Here is a 26,280-nt window from a genome sequence, read left to right as displayed (position 1 = left end):
AACACGACGGTTCGTTTCTCAGAATATCTTTTAGGACGTGTTTTACAGATAATACTAGACATTTCTTTGGCGAAACATAATTTATTGTTTAGAGTATGAAACTAGTATCAGTTATTCGAGATTATAAAACGGCGCTCGAGTTAAATTGACTTCGAGAATACGAATGCAGCAACAATATTGTTCTGCAGGGAATAAACGTTTGAGACTAACAAATCGTTTCAAAAACCTTTACAAGAACCACCATCAAACTAGCATCGAAAAGCGATCTCCTGCGATGAAGTGACCGGCCTAGCATCACCAGATTTAAGCAGGGAGAAAATCAAACATTTTAGATCCAGCTACTGTGCGAATGTTCATACCTGCACAGCATGTACAGCTCCCAATTTTTTTTTTTTGCGAGATTTTAAGCACTTCGCGTTTCGTAAGCACACAGGGGTAACAAGTCATGTACCGCTTCCCGGTGTTTATAATCCGGATCCTAAGCTGACTCATGGCGAGAGTTTGAGGTGACACTTCAAGCGAGAAAAGTCTAGCAGCGCTTTTCATCACAATTTGTAAAACAAGACTTTTGGAGCCGAAAGCTATTCTAAACAGATATTTTACTGCAACGAACGACTAGGGGGCTCTGTTGTCATTTGTCCAATAATAGAAAACAGCATTGCGCGAGACAATTTGCGTTTAGAACATGTGGGGACTCTGGAACTACACTGAATTAGGTCGCTATATCTCCCGGCCAAAAATTACCTGCGTTCAGTATCGAAACGCACTTACTAGTTAGCGCCCTTTACAGCAAGGCTTCATCACCTACATTGATATTAAATCACATGAATGTTACATTTTAATTACGCCATCGTGTGGCAGAATTTTGTGTTCTTGGGCCATTATTTACCGTTAAATTTTTTGTGTCAAATTTCCCGCCAATTTTTTACTGTAAAATCTGTTGTTGTCTTTCTTCTCTCTATCGCAGGATTCGATCGAAATGCACTCGTCTCTTCTTTGCAAGGTATCACCTCTTAAATGAATAATTTGGCCAACATTGTGATAATCACGATTGATCCCTTTGCGCAAGAAATTCTGACTAGTGTAGCCAGACCAGTGGGGAGCTTACGAATGATAAAACAAAATATTTGTACATTTTGGTCACCATTTCACCCAACTTTCTGAGTCAAAAAGCCTTTTTGATCAGATATGTTAGCGAAATGAACAACAAGGTGGCCCTGGTTTTATTTGTCTCATAAATTCCCTACCCTTTTCTTTCGCTGAAGCGTTCATGCATTATACGCAGATATCACGCTTCATGCACTAAATATTATAGGGTCCCTCGCGAACACATAATAATAATAATAATAATAATAATAATAATAATAATAATAATAATAATAATAATAATAATAATAATAATAATAATAACAATAATAATAATAAAGAGAAGAAGAAGAAGAAGAAGAAGAAGAAGAAGAAGAAGAATCGTTATTGTGCTCTATTGTGCTTACAGATGTCTGAACTTCGACTTAGCTCTTTTTCACCTTACCTCACTCCTATATGTAGAGTCTTCTTTTCTATTTGCCATGTTCCTGACTCCCACCCTCTTTTTAGATTACTCCTGCTCGCATTTTGTACTTTTTATCTGGGTGCCCACATTTGTGCGACTCCCGCTACCCGCCCTTAGGGCTCTCGCCTGATTACATGTATAAAGGACACCAAAAGGAGTAAGTTAAGGCGACATTCAAATGAATCAGGTTTCCCTCAAAGCATACTATAAATGCAATAACACAGGGAAGAAGGAATACAAAAGGATTCTTAGAGAAGCTGTTCGATGGTTTTACTTAATATGTTTGTATTAACTTAAACACTCTTTTAACATATTGAAATATGTTAATTAGCGAGGGCTTTGTACAGGAACAGTAAAGAGTAAAGAAGAGAGAGTAGCAACTTCTGTCATATTTGTAGTAATAATCATTATCTGAACCACCTCGAGTTACGGAAACTGGTAGTAAGTTACTGGACTCAATTATTATCAACTTTGCGCTCTTTTTGTACAATCATTGTTTTATTTTTGCCAAAATTGGGGCTTCTCTTATAGAGAGGGATTGTTAAACGCACAGGTTTGGGATTTGTCGAATCAAAGGTCAAGGCATTAATAATCATACTTTTTTGTCTTTATTCGTTCTGATCAATGTAAACATCAATACCATCAACAGGATATGCCGGAGGTTATCCCTATCGAGGGTATCTCCTTATTAAATCAAAGCAATTCAACTCAAATCAAATGTTAGTTTTTGATGAGAGGGGAAAACCGGAGTACCCGGGGAAAAATCTAACCCGCGATCAGGCCATTGGCGATTGGTGGAAGGCGAGTGCTCTGACACTGCGCCAATCCTACTCTACAGAGTTGTGACTGGTAGAGATGCCTATAGACGACTGTAATGATGTTCACGCTGCTTACCCGGCCTTGTTTCAGCGATTCGCAAAACTGTTGATAAAAAACATCTGTTAGAAGACTGTGACTATCCGTCCAAAGTACAAACCGTTATTGTATGGCGACGTTCGAAATGCGATTGCTAAAATTAACAAAGAGTTCGTTTGGGTCATCCAAGTCAATTAGATCATCCAACTCAGTTGGATCATCCAAGTCAATTGAGTCAGTTGTGTCCTTAAAGTCAGTTGGATCATCCAAGTCAATTGGATTATCCAAGTCAGTTGGATCATCCTTGTCAATTACGTCATCCAAGTCAATTGAGTCATTTGGGTCGTTAAGGCCTTTTTAGTCCTTGTGACCTTTGTTTTTGACCATTGACCTTGAAACTTGGTGACCATGTAGTCCTTGACGGTTTAACTTAGGTCAAGGGGGGAAGTGATCAGAGATCAAAAGCCAGGAGAGTCAAAAGTGACTTTTTTTCTGGGTCAGAATGCCTCTCAACAAATTTGAAGTTGAGAACATGTTCTTAGAGAGGATGATGAGAAAGAGAGCGCCAGATTAGCACTTGTGACCTTTGCTTTTAACTTGTGACCTTGAAACTTGGTGACCGTATTGCCCTTGACAAGTGGACTTAGCTTAATAAGTAAAAAGGTCAAAGGTTAAAAGCAAAGGTCGTGGGGCATATTTTTCTTCCCCCTAACCTTTGGTTTTGACCTTTCACCTTGTCGCTAAAGTTTAGTAGGCTTCTTTATGCTTTTAACATCTCCTCCAATTTTCATGGTCACTGATTAAAACCCGAGCTCAGGAGAGTAAAAAATAGTTTTTTTCTAGGAAAAGATACGATGCGTTTTTAGTCCCTGTGACCTTTGCTTTTGACCGTTGACCTTGAAACTTGGTGACCATATAGTCCTTTAAGGTTGAACTTAGGTCAAGGAGGAAATCAGTCAAAGGTCAAAAGCCATGGACGTGGCTTTTATTTTTCTTTCCCCTGACCTTTGGTTTTGACATTTGACCTTGTTGCTAACGTATGTTAGGCTTCTTTATACTGTTAACGTCTCATCCAATTTTCATGGTCATTGATTAAAATTCAAAACCAGGAGAGTCAAAAGTGCCTTTTATATATGGGTCAGAATGCCTCTTCACAAATTTGAAGTTGGGAACATGTCCTTAGAGAGGATGATGAGAAAGAGAGCGCCAGATTAGCCCTTGTGACCTTTCCTTTTAACTTGTGACCTTGAAACTTGGTGACCATATTGCCCTTGACGAGTGGACTTAGCTCAGGAGGTAAAAAGGTCAAAGGTTAAAAGCAAAGGTCGTGGGGCATATTTTTCTTCCTCCTGACCTTTGGTTTTGACCTTTCACCTTGTCGCTAAGGTATAGTAGGCTTCTTTATGCTGTTAACATCTCCTCCAATTTTCATGGTCATTGATTAAAACCCGAGCTCAGGAGAGTGAAAAGTAGTTTTTTTCTAGGAAAAGATACGATGCGTTTTTAGTCCCTGTGACCTTTGCTTTTGACCGTTGACCTTGAAACTTGGTGACCATATAGTCCTTTAAGGTTGAACTTAGGTCAAGGAGGAAATCAGTCAAAGGTCAAAAGCCATGGACGTGGCTTTTATTTTTCTTTCCCCTGACCTTTGGTTTTGACATTTGACCTTGTTGCTAACGTATATTAGGCTTCTTTATGCTGTTAACGTCTCATCCAATTTTCATGGTCATTGACTAAAATTCAAAACCAGGAGAGTCAAAAGTGCCTTTTATATATGGGTCAGAATGCCTCTTCACAAATTTGAAGTTGGGAACATGTCCTTAGAGAGGATGATGTGAAAGAGAGCGCCAGATTAGCACTTGTGACCTTGAAACTTGGTGACCGTATTGCCCTTGACGAGTGGACCTAACTCAGGAGGTAAAAAGGTCAAAGGTTAAAAGCAAAGGTCGTGGGGCATATTTTTCTTCCTCCTGACCTTTGGTTTTGACCTTTCACCTTGTCGCTAAGGTATGGTAGGCTTCTTTATGCTGTTAACATCTCCTCCAATTTTCATGGTCATTGATTAAAACCCAAGCAGGAGAGTGAAAAGTAGTTTTTTTCTGGGTCAGAATGTCTCTTCACAAATTTGAAGTTGGGAACATGTCCGTAGAGGGAATGATGAGAAAGAACGGGCAAGATTAGCATAATTAATTACGCGGGATGCCCTGAAGGGGCATACCGTGTCTAAAAACGGGTCGATTTCTTTTTACGCGGGATGCCCCGAGGGGGCATACCGTGTCTTAAAACGGGTCGATTTCTTTTTTTACGCGGGATGCCCTGAGGGGGCATACCGTGTCTTAAAACGGGTCGATTTCTTTTTTTTTTTCTTCGTCGTATACACAAATCGGTACATTAATTTATTCATTAAACTCTCCCCTCTCCTACTCGGGATGTATTGTTTTGATTGTCTTCAACAAAAGCAGGCCAATCAAAATCCATTCTTGTCGCTTATATTGCGAGGGAGGGGACCCACTCACCCCTACCTGTGTGACGTCAATGCATCATTTGATATATTTATTAAAGACGGATTAAGTCGCGCCATATTGTTTTAACATGTTCTGGACTCAAGTGTGCCGTTTTCAAAGGGAAATTTCACCATTTTGAAGCGGTAAATCGAAAGAATAACTTCTAAGAAGCACCCGACACGTAAAACGGTGGAAATTGGTGAGTTCTTAGTGAAGGAATCGTGCTTTGTTTGACAGTCTTAGACCACGACGCGAGACTGAAAAGAGGTCATTGAGAAGCTTACGTTATCGTAATGGAATTCCACAAATTTCCGCTGATAGTCTGAGTCGCGTAACACACGGAAAACAACGTAACGCGATCGTCGTGACTCAAACTATTCCATTAGCAAGGATAGTTTTATCAATCGGCGAAGCATACAGTTGGAATAAATGAATCAGCCCCAGCATCTCGCGTAATGCCAGTATAGCAGGCATCTTGTTTTTTCTTCGTAGTAGCTACAAATCGGTACATTAATTTATTCATTAAACTCTCCCCTCTCCTACTCGGGATGTATTGTTCTGATTGTCTTCAACGACAGCAGGCCAATCAAAATCCATTCTTGTCGCTTATATCGTGAGGGAGGGGACCCACTCACCCCTACCTGTGTGACGTCAATGCATCATTTGATATATTTATTAATGACGGATTAAATAGTCGCGCCATATTGTTTTAACATGTTCTGGACTCAAGTGTGCCGTTTTCAAAGGGAAATTTCACCATTTTGAAGCGGTAAATCGAAAGAATAACTTCTAAGAAGCACCCGACACGTAAAACGGTGGAAATTGGTGAGTTCCTGGCGAAGGAATCGTGCTTTGTTTGACAGTCTTAGACCACGACGCGAGACTGAAAAGAGGTCATTGAGAAGCTTACGTTATCGTAATGGAATTTCACAAATTTTCCGTAGCCTTTCACGCAGACGTTCTTGGGGGTTCGTCACGCGTTCCTGCCCTAAGAACGTCTGCGTGGGAGGCTAAAATTTCCGGTGATACTCTGAGTCGCGTAACACAAAGGAAACAACGTAACGCGATCGTCGTGACTTAAACTATTCCACTAGCAAGGATAGTCTTATCAATCGGCAAAGCATACAGTTGGAATAAATGAATCAGCCCCAGCATCACGCGAAATGCCAGTGTAGCAGGCATCTTGTTACGCGGGATGCCCTGAAGGGGCATACCGTGTCTAAAAACGGGTCGATTTCTTTTTTTTTTTTTTTATCTTTTTTTTTTTTTTTCTTCCTCGTAATCGCAAACCTGTACATTAATTTATTCATTAAACCCTCCCCTCTCCTACCCGGGATGTATTCTTCTGATTGTCTTCAACAAAAGCAGGCCAATCAAAATCCATTCTTGTCGCTTATATCGCTAGGGAGGGGACCCGCTCACCCCTACCTGTGTGACGTCAACGCATCATTTGATTTCTTCCTCGTAGCTACAAATCGGTACATTAATTTATTCATTAAACTCACCCCTCTCCTACTCGGGATGTATTGTTCTGATTGTCTTTAACAAAGGCAGGCCAATTAAAATCCATTCTTATCGCTAGGGAGGGGACCCACTCACCCTTACCTGTGTGACGTCAACGCATCATTTGATTTCTTCATTAAAACTGCATTAAATTGTGGAGCCATATTGTTAACATGTTCTGGACTCAAGTGTGCCGTTTTCAAACGGAAATTTCACCATTTTGAAGCAGTAAATCGAAAGAATAACTTCTAAGAAGCACTCGACATCTAAAACGGTGGAAATTGGAGAGTTCCTGGCGAAGGAATCGTGCTTTCTTTGACAGTCTTAGTCCACGACTGCAGACAGAGAAGAGGTCATTGAGAAGCTTACGTTATCGCAATGGAATTCCCGCAATTTCCCTTGAAAACCTGAGTAACGTAACACAAGGGGAACAACGTAACGCGATCGGTACAAATCGGTACATTAATTTATTCATTAAACTCACCCCTCTCCTACTCGGGATGTATTGTTCTGATTGTCTTTAACAAAGGCAGGCCAATCAAAATCCATTCTTATCGCTAGGGAGGGGACCCACTCACCCTTACCTGTGTTACGTCAACGCATCATTTGATTTCTTCATTAAAACTGCATTAAATTGTGGAGCCATATTGTTAACATGTTCTGGACTCAAGTGTGCCGTTTTCAAACGGAAATTTCACCATTTTGAAGCAGTAAATCGAAAGAATAACTTCTAAGAAGCACTCGACATCTAAAACGGTGGAAATTGGAGAGTTCCTGGCGAAGGAATCGTGCTTTCTTTGACAGTCTTAGTCCACGACTGCAGACAGAGAAGAGGTCATTGAGAAGCTTACGTTATCGCAATGGAATTCCCGCAATTTCCCTTGAAAACCTGAGTAACGTAACACAAGGGGAACAACGTAACGCGATCGGTACAAATCGGTACATTAATTTATTCATTAAACTCACCCCTCTCCTACTCGGGATGTATTGTTCTGATTGTCTTTAACAAAGGCAGGCCAATCAAAATCCATTCTTATCGCTAGGGAGGGGACCCACTCACCCTTACCTGTGTTACGTCAACGCATCATTTGATTTCTTCATTAAAACTGCATTAAATTGTGGAGCCATATTGTTAACATGTTCTGGACTCAAGTGTGCCGTTTTCAAACGGAAATTTCACCATTTTGAAGCAGTAAATCGAAAGAATAACTTCTAAGAAGCACTCGACATCTAAAACGGTGGAAATTGGAGAGTTCCTGGCGAAGGAATCGTGCTTTCTTTGACAGTCTTAGTCCACGACTGCAGACAGAGAAGAGGTCATTGAGAAGCTTACGTTATCGCAATGGAATTCCCGCAATTTCCCTTGAAAACCTGAGTAACGTAACACAAGGGGAACAACGTAACGCGATCGTCGTGACTCAAACTATTCCATTAGCAAGGATAGTTTTATCAATCGGCGAAGCATACAGTTGGAATAAATGAATCAGTCCGGGCATCACGCGTAATGCCAGTATAGCAGGCATCTTGTTACGCGGGATGCCCTGAAGGGGCATACCGTGTCTAAAAACGGGTCGATTTCTTTTTTTTTTTACGCGGGATGCCCTGAAGGGGCATACCGTGTCTAAAAACGGGTCGATTTCTTTTTTTTCTTTTTTTACGCGGGATGCCCTGAAGGGGCATACCGTGTCTAAAAACGGGTCGATTTCTTTTTTTTTTTCTTCGTCGTATACACAAATCGGTACATTAATTTATTCATTAAACTCTCCCCTCTCCTACTCGGGATGTATTGTTTTGATTGTCTTCAACAAAAGCAGGCCAATCAAAATCCATTCTTGTCGCTTATATTGCGAGGGAGAGGACCCACTCACCCCTACCTGTGTGACGTCAATGCATCATTTGATATATTTATTAAAGACGGATTAAGTCGCGCCATATTGTTTTAACATGTTCTGGACTCAAGTGTGCCGTTTTCAAAGGGAAATTTCACCATTTTGAAGCGGCAAATCGAAAGAATAACTTCTAAGAAGCATCCGACACGTAAAACGGTGGAAATTGGTGAGTTCTTAGTGAAGGAATCGTGCTTTGTTTGACAGTCTTAGACCACGACGCGAGACTGAAAAGAGGTCATTGAGAAGCTTACGTTATCGTAATAGAATTTGACAAATTTCCGCTGATAGTCTGAGTCGCGTAACACACGGAAAACAACGTAACGCGATCGTCGTGACTCAAACTATTCCATTAGCAAGGATAGTTTTATCAATCGGGGAAGCATACAGTTGGAATAAATGAATCAGCCCCAGCATCTCGCGTAATGCCAGTATAGCAGGCATCTTGTTTTTTTTTCTTCCTCGTAGCTATAAATCGGTACATTAATTTATTCATTAAACTCACCCCTCTTCTACTCGGGGTGTATTGTTCTGATTGTCTTCAACAGAAGCAGGCCAATCAAAATCCATTCTTGTCGCTTACATCGCGAGGGAGGGGACCCACTCACCCCTACCTGTGTGACGTCAATGCATCATTTGATATAGTTATTAAAGACGGATTAAGTCGCGCCATATTGTTTTAACATGTTCTGGACTCAAGTGTGCCGTTTTCAAAGGGAAATTTCACCATTTTGAAGCGGTAAATCGAAAGAATAACTTCTAAGAAGCACCCGACACGTAAAACGGTGGAAATTGGTGAGTTCTTAGTGAAGGAATCGTGCTTTGTTTGACAGTCTTAGACCACGACGCGAGACTGAAAAGAGGTCATTGAGAAGCTTACGTTATCGTAATGGAATTTGACAAATTTCCGCTGATAGTCTGAGTCGCGTAACACACGGAAAACAACGTAACGCGATCGTCGTGACTCAAACTATTCCATTAGCAAGGATAGTTTCATCAATCGGCGAAGCATACAGTTGGAATAAATGAATCGCTTTAATCGCGAGGGAGGGGACCCACTCAACCCTACCGGTGTGACGTCAACGCATCATTTGAAATATTTATTAAGGACGGATTAAATTGTCGCGCCATATTGTTAACATGTTCTGGACTCAAGTGTGCCGTTTTCAAACGGAAATTTCACCATTTTGAAGCGGTGAATCGAAAGAATAACTTTTAAGAAGCACCCGCCATTTAAAACGGTGGAAATTGGTGAGTTCCTGGCGAAGGAATCGTGCTTTGTTTGACAGTCTTAGACCACGACGCGAGACTAAAATGAGGTCATTGAAAAGCTTACATTATCGTAATGGAATTTCACACATTTCCGGTAATAGTCTGAGTCGCGTAACACAAGGTAAATAACGTAACGCGATCGTCGTGACTCAAAATATTCCATTAGCAAGGATAGTTTTATCAATTGGCGAAGCATACAGTTGGAATAAATGAATCCAAACGGAAATTTCACCATTTTGAAGCGGTGAATCGAAAGACTAACTTCTAAGAAGCACCCGACATTTAAAACGGTGGAAATTGGTGAGTTCCTGGGGAAGGAATCGTGCTTTGTTTCACAGTCTTAGACCACGACGCGAGACTGAAAAGAGGTCATTGAGAAGCTTATGTTATCGTAATGGAATTTCAAAAATTCCCGGTGGAAGTCTGAGTCGCGTAACACAAGGGAAACAACGTAACGCGATCGTCGTGACTCAAACTATTCCATTAGCAAGGATAGATTTATCAATCGGCGAAGCACACAGTTGGAATAAATGAATCAGCCCCAGCATCACGCGTAATGCCAGTGTAGCAGGCATCTTGTTTTTTTTTTTCTTCCTCGTAGCTACAAATCGGTACATTAATTTATTCATTAAACTCACCCCTCTCCTACTCGGGATGTATTGTTCTGATTGTCTTTAACAAAGGCAGGCCAATTAAAATCCTTTCTTATCGCTAGGGAGGGGACCCACTCACCCTTACCTGTGTGACGTCAACGCATCATTTGATTTCTTCATTAAAACTGCATTAAATTGTGGAGCCATATTGTTAACATGTTCTGGACTCAAGTGTGCCGTTTTCAAACGGAAATTTCACCATTTTGAAGCAGTAAATCGAAAGAATAACTTCTAAGAAGCACTCGACATCTAAAACGGTGGAAATTGGAGAGTTCCTGGCGAAGGAATCGTGCTTTCTTTGACAGTCTTAGTCCACGACTGCAGACAGAGAAGAGGTCATTGAGAAGCTTACGTTATCGCAATGGAATTCCCGCAATTTCCCTTGAAAACCTGAGTAACGTAACACAAGGGGAACAACGTAACGCGATCGTCGTGACTCAAACTATTCCATTAGCAAGGATAGTTTTATCAATCGGCGAAGCATACAGTTGGAATAAATGAATCAGTCCGGGCATCACGCGTAATGCCAGTATAGCAGGCATCTTGTTTTTTTTTTCTTCGTCGTATGCACAAATCGGTACATTAATTTATTCATTAAACTCTCCCCTCTCCTACTCGGGATGTATTGTCCTGATTGTCTTCAACAAAAGCAAGCCAATCAAAATCCACTCTTGTCGCTTATATTGGGAGGGAGGGGACCCACTCGCCCCTACCTGTGTGACGTCAAAGCATCATTTAATTAACACTGGATTAAACTTGTGTCGCCATATTGTTAACATGTTCCGGACTCAAGTGTGCCGTTTTCAAACGGAAATTTTACCATTTTGAAGCGGTAAATCGAAAGAACAACTTCTAAGAAGCACTCGACATCTAAAACGGTGGAAATTGGTGAGTTCCTGGCGAAGGAATCGTGCTTTGTTTGACAGTCTTAGACCACGATTGCAGACAGAAAAAGGTCATTGAGAAGCTTACGTTATCGCAATGGAATTCCCGCAATTTCCCTTGAAACCCTGAGTAGCGTAACGCAAGGGAAACAACGTAACGCGATCTTCGTGACTCAAACTATTCCATTTGCAAGGATTGTTTTATAAATCTGCGAAACATACAGTTGGAATAAATGAATCAGCCCCAGCATCACGCGTAATGCCAGTATAGCAGGCATCTTGTTTTTTTTTTTTCTTCCTCGTGGTCACAAATCGGTACATTAATTTATTCATTAAACTCTCCCCTCTCCTACTCTGGATGTATTGTTCTGATTGTCTTCAACAACAGCAGGCCAATCAAAATACATTCTTGTCGCTCATATCGCGAGGTAGGGGACCCACTCACCCCTACCTTTGTGACGTCAACGCATCATTTGATATATTTATTAAAAACCGATTAAATTGTAGCGCCATATTGTTAACATGTTCTGGACTTAAGTGTGCCGTTTTCAAACGGAAATTTCACCATTTTGAAGCGGTAAATCGAAAGAATAACTTCTAAGAAGCATCCGACATTTAAAGCGGTGGAAATTGGTGAGTTCATGGCGAAGGAATCGTGCTTTGTTTGACAGTCTTAGACCACGACGCGAGACTGAAAAGAGGTCATTGAGAAGCTTACGTTATCGCAATGGCATTTCACAAATTTCCGCTGATAGTCTGAGTCGCGTAACACAAGGAAAACAACGTAACGCGATCGTCGTGACTCAAACTATTCCATTAGCAAGGATAGTTTTATCAATCAGCGAAGCATACAGTTGGAATAAATGAATCAGCCCCAGCATCACGCGTAATGCCAGTATAGCAGGCATCTTGTTTGCACTAATCTGCAAAATGGAAGTCACCATGATACGTCTTGTCTGGGTTGGAATGCCACTTTTCGCCAATGTGGAGTTAGCAACGATGAGAAAGGCCGGGTAGTTTACCGATCTGCATCAATCTGCCAATTTTCACCAATTTGGAAAATACGTTAGGCATGTCTTTAAAGACAGTGACGCGAAAGTGCGGGCTACATTTGTACAATTTTGTTGGATCGGCAAAATGGGCCATTCTACGAAAGACCATGATGACAAAGCCCCGGCAAGATTAACACAAATCGTCACTTTCATTTGGGATAAAGTAGGCTTCTGGAGAGTTACGCTATAAGAAATTGGACCGAAATAGTATTTTCTTGTCGCATTTCCGAAATCGACCGTTCCGTAAAATTATCCCACTTCTCTTCAATTTAGCCTGTCTGTTCCATGACTTTTTAATTCAACGAAAACGTTTAGTGTTTACTCGAGCACAGGTTAAATTAAGCTCAGTCGGGATAACAACGTGTATTTACATTGTAAATGTAAACAAGAGCAAAATCACCGTCACTTGTTATCAGTTCATCCGTGATACGAGTCATTTTGCTTGTTTTGAAATTTGTCGAATAGACGAATTTTTATGTAAGAGGTATTTGTGTTGATAGATCTGAAGTTTTAACGGTCGGTTCTAACAAATAGATTCCATTTGGCCGTGCGCGCCCTATTGCTGAACGTGGAGAAGACGTCAAAATATGGCAAGAACAAAGAAGTACGCTAATGAACCTCAGGCGAGTAGCGTGTCTGATATTATTGCCGCATTTTGACATCTTCTATGCGGTACACACGGTCCCCGAATGGAATGAATTTGTTATATACCTTAATGCTAAGATTCTCTAAAGTGAGCTTCATACCAAGTGCTTTCACAAACGTTGTAAACTGTAAACAACTCCTTAGGATGAAGAAGTTGCAAATTAGCATACTGAACTTCAAAGAAGTTTGGAAACAGCTTTCTCAAAGTAACCTTTATTCTACTAGCACATTTCTGCTTCCAAAAAATCGACCGCGTGATGTTGTTCATCGTCGACTATTCCTGCATTTTCTCACAGACAAACGTGGGGACAGATTTCATCCGTTTTGTCTGACGACAAACATTCTAGCTTGTTAGCACACAAAAGGCCCTATATTCCATTGATCTGTTCCAAGACGTTTTGTTTGTTGTTGTCTCGGACGACAAGCAAATTCTCGGGAAAAAATAACTTCGTCCTGCCATAGTGACGACATTCGTGCGTGCGTCTGTACTATAATCACCCACTTCTCTAGACCAATCCAAAGCGAGGTTTTCACTCTTAATTGCAGGAAATATGGTAAATACCTGGAAAGTTGAATAGACTATTACAATTCTTACCGTGTACTTATTAATATATGTTATTGTGTTTAAGGCGGACGAGCAGCCCCCTAGTAGGGTAAGTGCAATGGCTGTAGGACATAACATCTAATGGCAAAGAAGTGCAATACCAGAGAGAAGGGTCCGCACACAAACAGGGGGACATCGGTCGCCAATTGCGCTGGGGAGTCGAACCCCACCCCTTTAATAAAAAAATCTGCAAACATTGTGCCACAAAGGTACGCAAAACGGAAACAAAAATCATCGCACAGTAGACCAACAAAGGACACCAAGCGCTAGCAATCTTACGAAACGGATACAAACAAAAACATTACGAATAGTTACTAATTATAAACAGTGTGTACAACCGGTGAAGGCGACACAGAAAGCAAATATTAACACATGACAAAAACAATAACATTACAAGTGTTGACGAGCAAAGGAAGCAACATCCCAGTTGCTTCCCCGACAGTCAAACATCACAGTTAACAAAGCTGCACAGTCATATGATTGTCGATGGGATAGAGCATGCCAGATAGGATGTTTTGGTTGATTGGCATAACTAACAATGCACGTCGCCCGGGAGAAGGCTGGGTATGAAAACCAGTAAGAAGTGTTGGAAGTGACTTTGAGAACAGGGCTGGAGGATGACTACTGTCCCAAGCTTGGACCTATCTTACGCAGGTTTCCACTTAAAAGGTAATAAAGGAAAGATTGGTGTAGGTGTCATCTTGCAAACCTAGCACGGTCTGGCTGGCATGTACAAATTGGTCTAAGCTCTCCTGCTGCCCCAATAACACTTCGGCACCATGGAGGCCATGTCGATGAGTATCCACCAAGACAATAGAGCAGTTTTCGATGGGCATAAAGAGGACCGTCTTCTCGTTAGCTATTAGCAAGGCAGCATGGCCGTGGTTACGGGTACACAACTTTCGTAACTGGAACAACAAAGTTGTGGGCGCATGTTCATCAAAAACGCTTACCGGCAAAGGGAGGTCAACAGAAGCACTGACACTTCGCTCTACAATAATAGCAGCCTCCGTTGCTGACAGGAAACGCTGTGGCAAGCTATGGCGACAACTATCGTAAAACCGGTTGCCAATTCTGATCGCAGAACACATAAGCACAACCCACAGCGGAGATAACAGAGGCACTGATTGCAGGTCAAGGCGCTGACAGTATACTTCATGAGCAAAGATGAGCGCAATGACACTGCAAGCATAGCTACCATTACGCCCGTCGAGTGTTGATTGGCTAATCTCTACAGGAAATTTCCATTCTATCAGGTTGCTATGCGGCAGATTTTCCCCAGTGACTTCAAGATCCTCCCCTGCGGTGGGCTGATCGATGTCTACACGTTCGTCATCAGAAATTGCACCATTATCGACATCGTCCTCGACATCATCATCATCTTCCTCTTCGTTTTCACCATCTTGGATATCAAGGGATTCCTCGAAGCTGATACCTGACAGAGCGGCTTTGAATGAGGTTGCTGCACTGACCAGTTGAAGTTTACAGAACGCGATCCCCTTTTTGACACACGCCAACTTTCCTTCAATTACTCTTGTGTTCTGAGACTCAGTTGTTTACCTGGCTATCTCCACCTAAACGTAAAAGAGTAAAAAAAAATCTTTATTAGCCAAAATGATTTCCAGCTAGAGACAAGTGCTAAAAGGTTTTGCAATTCTTAGCATACACTTTCTGACTGCACAGACTCTTCACCAGGCTCGAGCGGCATCTCAACGTCAAATTCACGGGGAGGATCTTGAAAAACTGGGAGAAAAAAAAGAAGAAAAGCAGTTGGAAATATATATTTCATTCAAAGACAATGCTACTCAACATGAATGTAAAACATTGAATTCATTTGAATCAAACTGGCTAACTGTCGAGGCTGTCCTTCAACTCATCTGCAATCCTCTGAAGCTGAGGCATAGCAACCTCCATGTAGAATTTTATGAAGTGGGCCATCTCCATTTTGACCAGGGAAACTTCTTCCTCCCATCGCTTTGTCATTTCAAACTTTTCAACGACTAATCTCTTGATACGTACTGGTGTATCTATAGGAACATTAATAATTGAACAAAGAGAGAAAGAGCGAAGTTTAGCACCCTATTTAAGTAAAAACGGTTGTATTGCTATGAGGGCTATAACAAGCAATAAGCCTAATTGACAAGGGCCTGTTCAACCATGGTAATTGGTCAGGTAAGTTGTTACCCTATAATATGAGTACCGATGACTGTGACACCGATACAACTCATGATAAGTGGTTCCAACACTTTAGACACAAACAAACTTGTAGCGCAGAGACCGGACGGTGTACGGAACTTGTTAACGACATTCATCGACAAGATCTGCAATAATGTCGAAATCGAACCACGCCTTCAACCCCTGGACAACGAGCGATTTAATTTGAGGAGCGCTGTTACAAGGTTGGACATCAAAGCGGGAGGTTTCTAGGCGAGAGGAGTTACGGCATTTTTTGATGTTAGAGTTACGCACGTCAACTCCAAATGTTACCAGAGCAAGCCAACATCGGAAGTGTTCAAAGAGCAAGAAGAAGAGAAGAAGCGCAAGTACCAGCAGCGGGTGTTAGATGTAGAAATGGCTTCGTTTACGCCTTAAGTGTTTGGAACCAATGGCGGAATGGGAAACGAGTGTCAGCGGTTCTTAAAGCATCTCGCAGATAAGATAGCTCAGAAAGACACCGAGCCTTATCATGTTGTAATCACTTGGCTCAGGACACAGATCTCGTTTGAATTCTTAAGATCGGTACATGCATGCGTCAGAGGTTCGCGAACGCCGTTTCGTAGCAAGATAGAGCAATCATTAGACTGTGAAATAAATGTCGCTATGCGGATATCTGACTCTATCGTGTCTATATGCTTTTATACTTAGGGGTTTTTATGGACACTGGTTTAGCCGTCATTAGTATAATTCGATTGTATGATCATGAAGTCTCTGCATGATGGAATTCTTTATTTTATGGAATTTTGAACTTTTATTATTATTTATATCTATTTCCTCTTCCTTTATGTATGGTTTATCTATTTTTTAGAATTTGTAAATGAATAGTGTTTTTACAATTTGCTTGGTATATGTTAATAAAGAGATTATTATTTTAATAATAATAATAATAATAATAATAATAATAATAATAATAATAGTAATAATAACAAAATAGTAAATATGATTATCATTTTTAGTCTGAGACACAGGGTCACCTTTTGTAAAACAGCTCCTGCACTTCCTGTAGTAACTATTTCTTTAGAAGTAGACCAGCATAATGGCGCCCCATCATAAGTCCCCTTAACTAGGTTCACAGAACACACACTTTGAGCCCTCACTAGAAGGTAAAAAAACAAAAGCTCCAAAAGAATTTTTTTAACCTCAAAGCGCATTTAGAGGTGCCCCCCTAAAAAGCCATAACATACTTATATAATTAAGACAGTTTCAGGAAACTGACAAGCTAAGATGTGAAAGGATTCCAGGTTCACTAAAAATCCTTGAGCAAGATAATTATTAATTCTTAGACCAAAGGGGAACATTATGATGATGTACATAACAACTCTGTATTCCCCAAAAGAAACAGGCTCTTCTTTTGTTCTGTAGTGGGTGTTTGTCCTAGTCGTGAAAAAGGACCCGCAAAATAGGTCGGCCTGTACTTTGGTTAACAGAACACACACCTTGAGTCCTCACAAGAAGGTGAAAAAGGAAAAAAACTGAAGAACACTATTTTCTTTATCACAAAGAACTTTAAGTGGTGCTAAAAAAAACCCATAAAATAAATTTAAGATACTTACATTAAACACTAAAGGCTTTTTTTCAAAGTACACTTGAAAACTCTACATATAAGTCAGATACAGTGGTGTGTACATTACACACAGTGTGTGTTCTTCATGCAGAATTGTAGTGTGTAAACCACTAAAAAATTTTTTTTTCGTTAATCTAAGTATCGTTATGGTTTTCTTGGGCACTTCTTAATGTGCTACAAGGCAAAAAGATAATTTTTTTCGAGGTTCTGTTTTTTACCTTCTTGTGAGGACTCAATATGTGTGTTCTATGGACCAACTTGTGGGGACTCTTCAGGGGTCCTCATTATGGTGGTCTATTTTCAAAGAACTACCTATTTAAGGGGACTTTTTCCGTGGGGACTCGAAAATGTCCCCATAATTTGAACAGTCCCCACTTTCCTGGTGTGTTTACATATGAATGTCCCCGTAAGTGTGCAACGGTGAGTGCACACACACACACACACACACACCCAAAATAATGCCTGTTCTGCAACCTATAGTGGAAGTCAGGCTAAAACGTTAAATTAATTTCCACGTGGTATCTCTGCAACGTAATTTATTAAGTGCCGTTCAGTTACCTGCACGTGCCAGCAAAAGCCTTGCTTCTGTGTCCAGAAAAGAATCCCACACTTTATAACTTTTAAGGTGTGCCTTTCAATCGTGACGCACTGAACATTTGCCGGATTGTCTGAGCTTGCTCAGCTTGGACCACAAATTCCACCAACAACCTCAGGGTAACCACAATGGATGGCCCATGTGGTTTGTGAATCTAAGGTCCGCATATATTGCGTGACCGAGTTGTGTCATGCGAGGTATTTCGGCGACGTCAAAAGGTTCAATGGTCGTTTGGCAGCTAGAGGTAAACTCGTCTTTTCTTCTTGTGAAAAGGATTTTTAAGGTACAATAAGCCATATAATCAGTTAAAGTAACGACTAACCTTGTTTGTGATTTAATTTGTTTAGCAAAGTTAACGTAAATAAAAATATTCTATGTCGAAATCAAAACGAACTAATTTATATGCAAATTTGTCGATGTTGTAGCCCTAAACCAAATTATGTGTTCGTAACTAAAATTATATTTACTAACGTTAAACCTGTGCTAATTCTAGCGATTGACTTTATTGAACATTTTGCTATGAAAGAATACCCAGAGTTTTGAATTGTTTGTTGGAAAAATCAAAATTAGCGAGTGTGATGTGAAAATTGCTTGCCCTCCTTTAAAGGTCAAAAGGTCAACTTTTGATGATAAATAGCATGTTCAAATAGCGCTCCAAAAATTTATTGTTTCTTTTACCCAAAAATTTTATTTCATCAAATCGTACACGAAACATTGCTTATTCCGATGAATATAGTATTGGTTGACAAAGCCATGTACCAGGATGCTTTTTTTGCGGTTGAATTTTACATTATTTTGGCATGCTGTAATTCCGCTAGAAACGGTTAATTTTTAAAATTTGGCCAAAAATTCTGGATCACATTGAATGTACATTTGACAGCGTGAAAGTGTGAGGGATTTAGTTTACTTATGTTCAATTGCTTCGATTTTTATGTTACTCCTTCGTAATTTCAAGACGAGCGGCCCATACAAGTGACACTTTTAAGTCGGTTTTACCCGCTCACAGGCCACCAAAATGAAAAAGTCACTTTGAAGGTAAAACAATTATCGAAACAAACTGAAACATGTCTTTCTACAAATGGTTTTAGTAGTCCTTTATTAAGACAAAGTTTGGCGATTTTCGATTTTTCTATCTTGCATGGTCGTAGGTGAAAGTTCTTGGGGAGCGCTCTTAAAATCAGAGCCACTCATGAAGCTCAATATACATTTAGAATGTTTTGCTATGAAAAAAGACCTTTTAACAGAAAAGAGAAAGTGTGAAGTTCTCTTTTCTTCAGAGATATTGGTGAAAAATGCGGGAATTAACAAAGTCAACCCGTAAAAAATTGATTCATTATTTACTCGAAAATCGTCTTACACATTTGTTGCTAATTTCGCCTGCAAGTCGTCTACATTGAGTAGTTAAATTTCTTAAAAGTTTAGTCATAAAGTGCGTGACTAGATTTTGAGATAATCAACAATGTTTAAAATGAGAGACTTGAGCTACCGCTGCTATGGTAACAGTTGTTGCTATGAAACTGAAGAAATATTAACTTTGATCATGTTGATTGGTGATGCAGTATAAAGGATATCGAGGTTTATCTTGTATGCGAGATTGTAATCTCAAACCTTCCACCCTAAGTCCGAAAAAAACTGCTGCGAGCCTCACTACTGTCGCAGGAGTTAATAACAACAACACCTTTTTTTGATATGTTGGTCCACGTCCGGTGCTGGTCAATGAAGACGATTCCGCCATATTGGAAAACTACAATTCTCAATCTGCAACCGGAATTTCCATGGAATAACTCCACACTTAATCTTTTCCATGGCTCCAGATGGACCATTCCTACTCTCATTTCTTTGTTTGGCACTCCCCTAAGTATCGAGTTTAGATTAGAATAACATCGAAGATTTATCGTCTCACATTTTTTGCGGATTCTTGCCTCTCCTTTTTATTACAAGAAATGGATTAAAAGCAGTTTGGCAATCATGTTTCCGCAACCTAGAGGGACTAGAGGTACTTGCCCTGTCTAATACCAAGTTGGTATCATCGCCTGAAACTCTGTTTCACGGATTAACCTCTTTACGATACATTTTCCTTGCAAAAAACCTCTCATTTTTGAAGCCAAAATTATTTGATAACTTGAAAAGCGTCAAGAGAATTTACTTGAATGATAACAAACTTAATTATATTACAAAGGGATTGTTCGCTGGAATTCCTCCATCTGGAGAGAAATAAGATAACAGCAACTGACAAAAACTCAGTCTCTTTACGTTGCGGGAGGTTCACCTCCCAAACAACCACTTGTCTGCCATTCCCTGTTGGATATTTCGCCTCATTAAAATTGAGGTAATCGATCTATCATTCAACCAAATCACAGGGCTTCAAGGTCTTACCAAAGCAATAAAAGGAAGCACACGTATATCAGCTCCATGTACGTTTAAATTTGGAAAACAACAATATCATGACGTTAGGATCTGCCTGGCAGTTTGTGAGAATATTTGATTTATACCTGTAATAAACGGATATCGAATCTTTTAGTGTTTTCTTAAACGTTTTATTCGTCGATAACGAAGTGGTACAACTGTCGGCGAATTCTAACTCGTAAATCGTATCCTAACTCATTGAAATCGTCTCACTAATCGTATCAATCAACTGCTCAGTGATGAGGTCATCACGCCATAAAAGGACAACCTAATGTTCACTGTCAAAAATGTCAACTATACGATTCTCAAAATACCAAAATTAGAGATTAAGTTGACTGGAAATCCGCTAACTTGTGACTGTGGGATGTCCTATTTTATGAAAAATCATTTAAGAGGGTTCCGTAAATCGTTAAGGGAGAATGGAGATTACAGGTTTTTTCCTCGCAATATGATTGGCCACATAAACTACAAAATAAATCGATTCTGAAGGTCAGAGAAAATCAGTGGATGCATAAGGAGGAACCAGAAAACTGTCCTGCTCAATGCGTTTGTCTAAAACGTTGTTTAGATGAAATTGTTGTGGTCAATTGTGAGGGAAAGAGTCTCGCAGAAGTACCAAGCTCAATGCCACAAGGTCTGATTGAACTCAACGTAAGAAACAATGAAATCTATGGTCAGTCAAGTTCCTTTCTTTGTCGACAATGTTTCTCGAAAAGAAAAATAGATTAAAATAAAAAGGTTTTAGATTTGGCTCTGTCAAAAGCATATCTGAGATTTTTAGTTGTGGTACCTTACCATGGTTTTGATCCTTCAAGACTGGATCTCGTCCTTATCCACGTACCAAAGGATAAAAGAGGTTAAACCAGTTTCTTTACACAAAGAAGAGCATATTCTTGTTGTTGGATCGATAAAAAATTATATTAATTCTTATAGGCTTTTTTCGATAGTGAGGGTTGCTTTTTCTTCTCTTAACAAGGATTACGGGTAATTATTTTGGGTGGACTTTGGTGTCCAAATATGGACCAGTTTTGATCGAATAAATTATTTCATATGTCGGTTGGGGGTGCGCCTCCTTTTTGTTCCACAAAATCAGTTGGATAGTTTACCTTAATCATATTTAAGAGAGAACGTCTTAGTCAACTACTTCATCGAACTCAGGCATTTTAAGGCTGGCCAAAAGCCTAATTTGCATAAAATCAGAAAACAATCATAACATTTCGTAGATTAAACAAAGAAATGTCAAACTTGGCAGTCAGATAAAACTTGATAACCTTAACTGATTCTTACTTTAAAATGTGGCCATTAAATGCTGATTAACGTCTAAAATCTTTATAGTAAAACGGGATATATAAAAAAACTATAATCAGACCTTTTCGGGGTCATACTTTTACACTATGAAAGATTATTATTAATTAGCCTGGTATAGGGATATCTGTCATTCGTATTAAAAGGTTTTAAGTCATTTCTTATGTCACGTGACCTATTTCCTGGACTGTTATACAGGACTTTTATTTGATGTGGACACGCAAACAAGGCTAATTCATTTCAGGCCCTTGACATGTAAACGTATGACACCAAAGGAGATTTAATTCTATTTCATTTTATGTATCCCATTTGGCTTAGAAGATCTTTAACAATCAATGATCATTTACAGGTCACGTGACCAAAATGCTCGTCCCTTTGAAGTTAAAATCAATTAAGGTCTTCAAGTTTATGTGACTGCCAAGTTTGACATTTTTGTTTAATGTCCCCCTCTGTTAGGGTTATTCCCCTGAATTAAAACTTTAGTTGTTTGATAGATTGCTATTGTATCGAAATGTTACGTTATCCGCAATTGTTTCTAATATCGCGAACTAAACACGTGTGTATTTGATCGGCTTGAAGCAAAAGCGAAACTTTGGGCCATTCCATCAATAGTTACAATTCACTGAACATACACAGCCACGAAATTCCGTTTACTTGCATAGGGATTTTATTATCCGACATTTCATACAAAAATTTTTTAATGACTTCCTGACATTCAGTCATACTCTTCGAGCAAATTCTCGCTTTTCTTTGCACTCTGGCGACTTTTTTCTCAGCTAAAATTATGTGAAAGTTAGCCTGATTTGAAACTTGGGAGAAAAAGAAAGAAAAACAGTATTTGCCTCGTCCAGGGTGATTTTTTTTATGTATGAGCTGATATTCATATGCTCTGCACCCACATAGTGGATGTGCTACCAATGAACAATTGTAACATTTGTCACGGTGAGCGTTACTCACATTAAACAACAAATGAAAGATGGTCGTTTTCAGTTCAGTGCATAAGCCAAATTGCTTCAAATGAGAATTAAATCATCTCGGATCATCGCTACGAGATAAGGAATACTTCATCGTATAAGCGTCATGAGGAGTGTAATGTCGTTTGAGAGTTTAAAAAGAAGGGGTAAATCTAAAGGAAGCCAGAAGAAATAGGAGAAAACAAACTTTTATTTTGGGAAATTGCGAGCAACATAATCGACTTCCCAAGCAACCGATCTGAGTACTTCAATATTCGTAATCAAACTTCACTTGGTACTGATCGAGAAACGCGGGAACCGAGCAGTGGAATACCGCGATATTTCTCTGGTTAGTTGTTTTCACGGTGAAAAACAGTTTTGAAAGTTTTTCATACACCGTTGAACCTACTTGCTACAGCCGTGCCAGCAATCATTTTCATTTTCTCTTGTAAAGTTTATTATGTTACTCATAAGACAGCTTAGATTGATAACAAATCTATTATTAGATGTTTTGGTTTGTAATATCGCTGTATATCTACTCGTTGTTTGCGTTTCGACTTGCCTTGGGGACTCGTCCATACAAGTCACAGTTAGTAACAAGTTCTTCGATACCGGCACGGCACCAAAATGTCTTCTCCAGATAATCTACATTGAATTGAGTTCTTGACATAAAGTTCAACGTATTTTTAGACAGAATATCGTTGTGACCTTGTTCTTTCTGTTTTTTTCGATCCAGTCTTAACAAAAACTTCCGCTGAGCCCGAGTTGTTGTGATCCAAACGCCGCTTGTGTGAACATATTGGGCTTTATTTCCAGTGGACTTTACATCCACTCACTATTTTGGACACTTGAAAAGTTCTTCCTTACATTCTGCGATAACAAATGTTGTCATCCTGTTGACAATTTTGTGAGGGCTTCCTTTTCATGTGACCAATCATAACGCAGGCCTGTGAGAAAGGAAGTTGCTTACAATTATAAAGCGAATGTGCCTCCAACAGTTGCCGTATTTTGATCAGTGAACTTTGTTACTTCAGTTCACACGGACAAGGTAAGGCGATATTAGAGTTACGACTTGTTATTTACCATAGCGGCTTCTCTGATTAAAGAAATTTAGCGAGATGATATAATAATGTCCTAACGCTAGTTATTAATTTGACGTCAGGACAATGAATATTTTTAAATCCCTAAAAGGGATTGGCGTCGAGTCTCAAAAGAGGTTCATAATTTCCCTGAGTTCGTAGTTTCTCTAAGAATTAAAGTTTTCACCAGTTTTAGGAGACCTATAAGTAACTCCTAATACTGAAGGTGAATTAAAAATTCGAAAAGAATAGATCTGTACCGGCCCGCAAATGATCCCGGCCCGCAAATGATCCCCGGACCGGAAATGATCCCCGGACGGCAAATGATCCCCATATTGGACCGCAAATGATCCCCGATCGCCTCACCATAAATATAGAATGGAATGGACTCAAATTTGGACAGTGGATTTAAATTTTATACACTTCATTTTTTTTAATAACACCAGTCGTTATATTAAAGCTATCTACATGGAAACTTCTCAACTTTAAAACTTATAATATAGCAGCTCAGTACAACGGAACAATTTACCTATAAACTGTAACATACATGTATATGATTTACTTCAGTAACATTACAATGCCTGAAATGTGCACGAATTGTATGAAACTCTTCCAAATTAAAGAGCGAGTCAGTTAAGACTTTTGCAAACTTTTTTTTTTGAAAAAGGAAGGAGAACTGGTCAATGCGCTTCAGATGGCAGTCAAATCTCACCCAATATCGTCGCCTTTGTTCTTAATCGGATCTTAGTCCTAAGCACAACGTTTAAGACTCGGTCGTCCAATACGTTGTCGAGTATGTTGATTTTAATTTTGTCTTTCGTTTTCGTTTTGCCGCTAGTTGGACTCCCAGTCTTTTGATATTAGTTTTTTTTTTTACAAAACACACTGTCGTCGGCATAGACCTAAAGACGACCATTGTCCCCCGGGCATTGTCCCCCTCCGCGTCATGGCGAGCCGCATGCCTTACATTTTCCTTGCAAAAAACCTCTCATTTTTGAAGCCAAAATTATTTGAAGACTTGAAAAGCGTCAAGAGAATTTACTTGAATGATAACAACCTTAATTATATTGCAAAGGGATTGTTCGCTGGAATTCCTCCATCTGGAGAGAAATAAGATAACAGCAACTGACAAAAACTCAGTCTCTTTACGTTGCGGGAGGTTCACCTCCCAAACAACCACTTGTCTGCCATTCCCTGATGGATATTTCGCCTCATTAAAATTGAGGTAATCGATCTATCATTCAACCAAATCACAGGGCTTCAAGGTCTTACCAAAGCAATGAAAGGAAGTACACCTATATCAGCTCCATGTACGTTTAAACAACAATATCATGACGTTAGGATCTACCTGGCAGTTTGTGAGAATATTTGATTTATACCTGTAATAAACGGATATCGAATCTTGTAGTGTTTTCTTAAACGTTTTATTCGTCGATAACGAAGTGGTACAACTGTCGGCGAATTCTAACTCGTAAATCGTATCCTAACTCATTGAAATCGTCTCACTAATCGTATCAACCACGTTTTCATGTATACATGCTTTTCAACTGGTCACGTGATGAGGTCATCACGCCGTAAAAGGACAACCTAATGTTCACTGTCAAAAATGTCAACTATACGATTCTCTAAATACCAAAATTAGAGATTAAGTTGACTGGAAATCCGCTAACTTGTGACTGTGGGATGTCCTATTTTATAAAAAAACATTTAAGAGGGTTCCGTATATAGTTAAGGGAGGATGGAGATTACAGGTTTTTTCCTCGCAATATGGTTGGCCACATAAACTACAAAATAAATCGATTCTGAAGGTCAGAGAAAATCAGTGGATGCATAAGGAGGAACCAGAAAACTGTCCTGCTCAATGCGTTTGTCTAAAACGTTGTTCAGATGAAATTGTTGTTGTCAATTGTGAGGGAAAGAGTCTCGCAGAAGTACCAAGCTCAATGCTACAAGGTCTGATTGAACTCAACGTAAGAAACAATGAAATCTATGGTCAGTCAAGTTCCTTTTTTCGAGAATAGTTCTCGAAAAGAAAAATAGATTAAAATAAAAAGGTTTTAGATTTGGCTCTGTCAAAAGCCTATCTGAGATTTTTAGTTGTGGTACCTTACCATGGTTTTGATCCTTCAAGACTGGATCTCGTCCTTATCCACGTACCAAAGGATAAAAGAGGTTAAACCAGTTTCTTTACACAAGAAAAGCATACTCTTGTTGTTGGAAGGATAAAAAAATTATATTAATTCTTATAGGCTTTTTTCGATAGTGAGGGTTGCGCTTTCTTCTCTTAACAAGGATTACGGGTAATTATTTTGGGTGGACTTTGGTGTCCAAATATGGACCAGTTTTGCTCGAATAAATTATTTTCTATGCCGGCTGGGGGTGCGCCCCCCTTTTGTTTCACAAAATCAGTTGGATAGTTTGCCCTAATCATATATAAGAGAGAACGTCTTAGTCAACTACTTCATCGAACTCAGGCATATTAAGGCATGGCTCAAAGCCTAATTTGCATAAAATCAGAAATAATCATAACATTTTGTAGATTAAACAAAGAAATGTCAAACTTGGCAGTCAGATAAAACTTGATAACCTTAACTGATTCTTACTTTAAAATGTGGCCATTAAATGTTGATTAACGTCTAAAATCTTTAAAGTAAAATGGGATATATAAAAAAAAAACTATAATCAGACATTTTCGGGGTCATACTTTTACACTATGAAAGTTTATCATTAATTAACCTGGTATAGTGGTAT

At 39.5% G+C, this 26,280-nt stretch overlaps 1 long non-coding RNA gene across 2 annotated transcripts; it reads right to left on the bottom strand.

Annotated features, from left to right (window-relative positions):
- Positions 1 to 13,003: 13,003 nt before the first annotated feature.
- LOC146485096 (uncharacterized) lies at positions 13,004 to 16,914 on the bottom strand. 2 transcript variants are annotated; one of them, XR_014863496.1, is made up of 5 exons: positions 16,602 to 16,914; positions 15,264 to 15,437; positions 15,077 to 15,153; positions 14,364 to 14,984; positions 13,004 to 13,368 (listed from the first exon to the last, which is right to left on the bottom strand). It is a non-coding gene; the product is annotated as an uncharacterized LOC146485096 (long non-coding RNA). The 2 variants fall into 2 exon arrangements; XR_014863495.1 differs by lacking the exon at positions 16,602 to 16,914 and having other exon boundaries at positions 15,264 to 15,567.
- Positions 16,915 to 26,280: the final 9,366 nt, after the last annotated feature.

This window comes from Pavona decussata, unplaced genomic scaffold (genome assembly GCF_977016875.1).
Source record: "Pavona decussata unplaced genomic scaffold, jaPavDecu1.1 SCAFFOLD_28, whole genome shotgun sequence".
In the NCBI taxonomy this organism is placed as follows: Eukaryota; Metazoa; Cnidaria; class Anthozoa; order Scleractinia; family Agariciidae; genus Pavona; species Pavona decussata.
The sequence above is the reverse complement of the archived record's forward strand: the minus strand, read 5'-3'. Positions and strand labels throughout refer to the sequence as shown.